Source organism: Chaetura pelagica, unplaced genomic scaffold (genome assembly GCF_000747805.2).
Source record: "Chaetura pelagica isolate M959 unplaced genomic scaffold, ChaPel_1.0 scaffold24, whole genome shotgun sequence".
In the NCBI taxonomy this organism is placed as follows: domain Eukaryota; kingdom Metazoa; phylum Chordata; class Aves; order Apodiformes; family Apodidae; genus Chaetura; species Chaetura pelagica.
Genome location: NW_009953077.1, coordinates 3577934 through 3584026, shown reverse-complemented (window position 1 = coordinate 3584026; position 6093 = coordinate 3577934).

Sequence of the window (6093 nt, the reverse complement as noted above, 5' to 3'; positions counted from 1 at the left end):
CAGAAAGTGAGAACCAGGAGGGTGTTCCTTGTCTCCCTGGGACAATTCTCAAAATGCTGGATGCTCTTTTTTCAAGGGAATTTAGAGCAATCCATAGTTCCTTTGGTAAACTACTCCACTGAGATAAGAAATCCCTACGAAGCAACTGCCACTGTAATGTTTAGGTGCAACAGGTATGAAACAATTTTTTGTTCTGCAAAGATGTACGTTCTTGCTAAACATGAGAGGCTGTTGCTTGTTGTTTCAAGTTCAATATGCACACTGCCAGCCTGAAACTTGAATCTTTATCTATTTGTGGCCAATTGCAAGCAAGAGCAGCTCCATCCCTTAGGTTAGAAATATTAGTTGGACTGGTGTCACAGTTTGAAAAGAAATTAAACTGAGAAGTAGGTTTTGTGTATGACCTGATAAAGAAAAAGTTTAGGAAGCCTCTGTATCTTCAGATCATGATGAACTTTGATAAACTTAGTTCTTAAAAAAACAAGAAACATTTTTCTTCCTCTTTTGACTTGCAAATTAAGCTAAACTTGCATAATCACATCTGATTGGAATTTATTTTCAGCTGAAGAGTTCACCACAGACTTAAAAGACTAAAGCCAAAATCATAATTGCATATTGTGGACTGCTCCTGCTGCAAAAGTTTTCCTGATTTCAGAGCAAAAACCTACTTAGCGAGAGTTTTTTTGTACTAAATGAACAGTTGGAAATGCAGAAAATTATGTTTCTCATTCAAATGCAGAAAGGATTTTGATTCAGGTCCCTCCTCCCTCCCTTTGAAATGCTGTTTACCTACATCAGATTCTAATAAGGTTAATGTGTTAGAAGTTCCCCAGTGTAAATTGTATCAGTGGGAAGAATACTGCCTGAATAGAGTCCTCCAGCTCTATTCATTTGCTTCCAAAGTGTCAAATTAATTTTGCCACATGGGTAATAAAAGCTCTGCTTCTGTGTATTTCTGTAAACATCATACAATTTAGAAAGTGTTTATGATTTCTTTCAACAATGAAACTTAAACTGTGCACAGTCCAATACCAGGGAGTAATTTCAAAAGTGACTGAGGCATGTAATTGAGTTTGTCAGTATAATTGTATTTTGGAATAGATAGTGGTATGTTTTTCTTAGTCGTTAGAGAGTCTCGTATTTAGTGTGCTGATTAATTCTATTAGAGGAGTTAATTAGACTGAGAAGGTGGGGGTGAGAATGGATACAAATCACTTTAAAGCACTGCATTTAACTCAGAGTTGATTATTCTGTGCACAGAGAAATGCCCCTTCTCCCTGTTTTGGACTCACGTGTGTGATTAGAGCTCATCAGTGCAGCCCCTGTGGCTGTCGACAAGGACGATGAGTGTGGATGCAATTCTCTCTCCTTTCAAGTATGAACTTCCAAATTGAGGCCCTGCAGGGTACAGAGCTGACCTGACTTAAAAATAATAAGCTCCTGTGCATACTCCATAATAATAAAAATAATAATTACAGTATCTGTGTTTCTGGTACAGCCTCCCCATATTGTTTCCTGTAAAAAATAAGAAGCAATAAGGAATAAACAGGCCCCACGTAAGGGCACTCTCTGGCTTTGGAGAATGCAGAAGAGCTTCGTCTCAAGTCTCGGCATGAGAGATTCAGGTTTTCCCCTGCAAGAAGAAAAGAGACTTGGATGCTGGAGGGCTGGCAGCTGCAATATCTGCCCTCGAGGTGCTTGAGTCTGGAGCTGAATGCAGAGTTCTGTTGGCATCTCCAAGCAGAAGCCAGCATGTCTTGCCCACAGGCAGTTGCATGGGCCCTGCCTGCACCAGAGGGGTGGGTGGTCTGCAGAGGAGTTGGCTTGTCTAGAGGAGGGAGCTGAACTTGCAGCTGCATTGAAAAAGATTCATAGATATGACCCAGGACCTGGGCTGGTGGTCGACATGAACCGTTTTTGGAGACCATCACTAGCCCTAGAGTAGCAAATGGAGGAGGATGAACAGACATTAATTCTCCCCAGTTGTTGATTGGGTGCTGTGCACAAAAAAATGTACAGCCTTAGAAGTGGCCATGGAGGAGCTTAGGTGGCTCTTCATTTTCTGCATCTGACCTAGTGTGGACCAAGCCAGCCCAAAGTGTGGGCAGACTGAGCACAAGCCCTTCTACACCCTTTCCATCCTCACAGCATGCTCCAAAGCACTTCTAGGAGTGAGATGGGAGGAAAGAGCAGGGTATAATTTTTTAATCACCTGAAACATTTCCAACTGGACAAACACAAGACACTGTGAGAAGAGCATTAAAACATACCCTGAGGTATTGTCTGAGCTGGATAAAAGTCTGGATCCTTTATAAACCAAATGTACTTATTGGAAGCTGGTGTAATTTTCTAGAAAACAGTCTTTTTGAACATATGCAGAGGAAGGATACTGTCAAATGAAGCCGTGGTCAAGACTACACAAAACCCAGGTCAACAGCCTGTACATTTTCAAGAACTTGTGATGCTGTGTCAGGGAATTGTTCCCAGGCTGCCTGGTCAGGCTATTCTAGTGCTATCAGTTAAAATACTTCTTATCTTCCGATTCCTTCCACATACAGATAGTGCAATTGTGGCCAGTACAGGGCATATTTTAATAAGATTCAGAGTGGTAACATCTGGCAAATTCACATGTCATATGCTTCTCCTTCCCCATATAAAAACAGCCTATGTTTCCAAGCTTTTGTGTTTCCCTTAGATAATGGCTTTTCTGCAACAGAGTAAGAATGACGGGTTATCGACTGGGAATGTCAATGCATCTCACAATGGCACGATATGGAGGAATGATCAGAAACTTTCCCTGTTGGGAAACTCCACTTCGGAAGCCAGCTCTGATAATCTTATTGAGAGGAGAAGAGCTGGGAAGTCTCTCTTGCTGCAAAACAGAAGGAAAAGGAAGAGGGCCCTGGAAAGTCACAGGATGGTGAAAAAGAATCTGTTGCCATCAGCCTCCTTCCCCCACTCCTGGGAAGGAGCTCGTGGCTGCCTCTCACCAAAGGGTTGTGCTCCACAGTGTCAAAGAAAACACAAAAGATTTCTTACAGCCAGGACTGAGATGAGACTGAATTGTACCAGTAAAGATTTAGACATGCAGAGAGGGAGAGAAGACAGTGGGAGCCTCATCTAGAAGAGCAGCAGTGTGGCTGTTCAGGGGTGACATGTGCTATTGGGATATAACAACATATTTTTGTGATGGCAAATCATGTCCTGACTACGTGGCTCAACTGCTGGATTCAGTGGCTACTATAGCAAAGGCCCAGGGCTTTAGGTGCACATAAATGCATCTAGGGATAGTCTAAAATACCCAAGATAAAGTCTCTGCAGTCAACAGGATTTATGAACTTGAAAATGTTTAGGCGCTACTGAGACTCCCAGGATGCTGTTTTATTTCACCTTTGTATCACTAATCCCAGCCTCATTTGAATATTAACTCCCTTCATCCCTCTGCTCCTGTCATAGTGGCACTGTCACGCTTGTGTGGTACTTCTGTTTCTTTGTCATTTCTCTGAGTAGCCAAAATAGATTGAGAGAGACTTTTCCTTCAATTAGCTGATACTAAAAAAGAATTAAATCAAGTATGCAGTGCCAAGCACACAGCACCATTTTTTAAAGCAAACTTGATTAATTTTACAGTTTACATTTAAAAAACAGTTGTAGTTTATGTTCTGAAATTCAGCTGTTCAAATAAACCCTTAAGCCTCTTGTCAGTGGCAACTCCCAATAGGTGGATCATTTAAGTTCTAGATGTCATTGCAAGCTCTTCCCATCAGCCATGCTCTGTGGGAGCTGGAGAGGGAATTTAGCTGATAAAACCTCTGAGCTGAGCAACCAGCTGGCAATGGACTGATTTGTTAAAATATTGCTCCTTGTCTGTACAGAAACTATTTCTGGCAGGAGGCTGATGGAGCTGAGCAGTGGAGGTGAGGGTCACCCTTGAGCTGGAGCTACACACCATCCCAGGAGACAGGGCCACCATTACTGTGGGCACCACTGCACCGTGGTGTTGGGATGGAGGATCCATCCATCCCCATGGAGCAGGGAGGGGTCAATGTCTGGCTCTCCAAAACCATGAAAATCAAGGAAATTAGATTTTAATTGAATCTTTTCTTACAAAGGCCCAGGAAAATAGCCTGAGAGGTCACACTGAGCCTCCACCAGCTTGGCATTGGTCTCCTGCTGGTCCACACTGGCTGGAAACGAAGTGACAGTGGGTCAAGCATTAATGGTGTTCCCACTCCTTCTCCTAGAAGGGACCCACCCTGTTTTTCATTGACACTGACTGCAGGCTTTAGAAGAGACCAGGTCTGTTAATCCCCTTTTCTAAACAAAGGACTAAATCACCAGAAAAATGATTCAAGCCATTCAGCAGCTGGAGGAACCCGGTATCCTGGTTCCAGCTGCTCTGTGGGAATGACAGGGTTGTTCTTCTAGGACCATTTGGTAACACACAACCGTCTGGTCAGCTTAGGGCCATCCTATTGCAAACTTTTTCTCAACTTTGCTTCCTGAGTCAATCAAGTAACTGCATCAGCACACAAAATGAGCAGAGAAAAGATGCGAGTGACTCCAGTGTTAAGGGTTTGGACCATTTTCCTCCATTTCTCTTATGTGCTGAATGGAAATATTAGAGTAACTCAGCTGTGCTGTAAGACTAACTACAGAGAGTCACTGGAAGATGTGTTTACATGGAAAAGGTTGCTATGTTGCCACTGGATCTTTATCTGAGTTATTTCTGAGTTAAAATGCACGTTTTCTCTCTTTCTCAGACAGAGAGAATTGCATGGGTAGCCAATAAGGCAGAATAAATGAGGATCATCAGAAAGTTGCACAGTTTAAGGCTTCTATCACGCAAAATCTACACCTTCATTAATCACTTTTTTTCTTAATGAATGTGGGGACTAGTGTTTCTGCTGCTAAGTACTCAAAGGAGTTATTAAATCTCTGGCTTTCTGGTTCCCCCATCTGTTTCCATTAAAAATTATTGCAATTAGTTTTTCAAAAAGATTTCTAAAAACTGCCAGATTTCTTAAAAACAGGGAAGGCTAGTATAAGTCTATAGTGTCTGAGTGGCAAAAAATTTATCTAAAACCCACATTAAACCAGCCTTCCTTGTAGTTTGCAGGAAGGTTAACAAAAAGAAGACAGACAAAATGAGGAGAGGCTGGAAATACTGCTGCCTGTCTAGATCCAGCTGTCCACTGCTGGCTAGATGTTAGGATAATATTAAATTCATTTTCATTTTTCTGAAGGAGGCAGCTCCAGAAGAACAGGCAACAGCCAGGGAAGCAGGCAGAGGTCTGCAGCTTTCTACTCAGCATGCAGAGCCAGCAGATGATGGGGTGGCAGCTGGAGGTAAAAACGTCCTGGGGCCAAGTACTGGCCGCAGGACTCTGCTTCCTTGCATGACAGCCACTTGGTGTCAGGGGCCTCTCAGATTTTACTACACTGAAGTTGTGGCCAAGAGCATTGCTACCCTGTCCCTGGCAGAAATAAACTGCAGAATATAAGCCCGTGCTTCTGCAAGAGTATGGCAGAAGCCTTAGTGTGCACACATGTCAGGTGTTGAAGGAGGCTGGTGACAATGGAGACTGACCAGTGTCACACCTTCCCAGTGTGTGGAGCCACATTGCTCTCCTATGCCCTGGCAAGGTCTCAGGGAAGGCTCTTTGCACTCGTTTCACAGTTCTGCAGCTGTTTGCAATAAAATGGGACAAACAAGTTTGTGATGGCCACAGGGTAATGTTTTGTTCCTAGACTCTGAATTAACAGGCCTCCCTGGCATGCTGTGCTCCTGTGGTGCATCAAAGCCTCTTGGGTGTTGTATGTGGCCATATCATCAATGTTCCCCCTCCAGATGGCCTTTCTGGCCCCATTATGTACCTGCTTAGTATCAAATTAAAGGGATCTCTGAGTCTTTATTTTCACTACATCTACGCCAGGATAAATTTTTGCAGCTGATAAATTTCCATCTGCTTTTAAGAACAGTGGGCTGGGCTCAGTTTCTCAGGAAGGAAGAGTTGCAGGGTGTTGTCCGAGCTGAAGCAAATCCAACAATGCGAGAAAGGCTGACATTCTGGAAGGGGTTGGCTCCGCAGT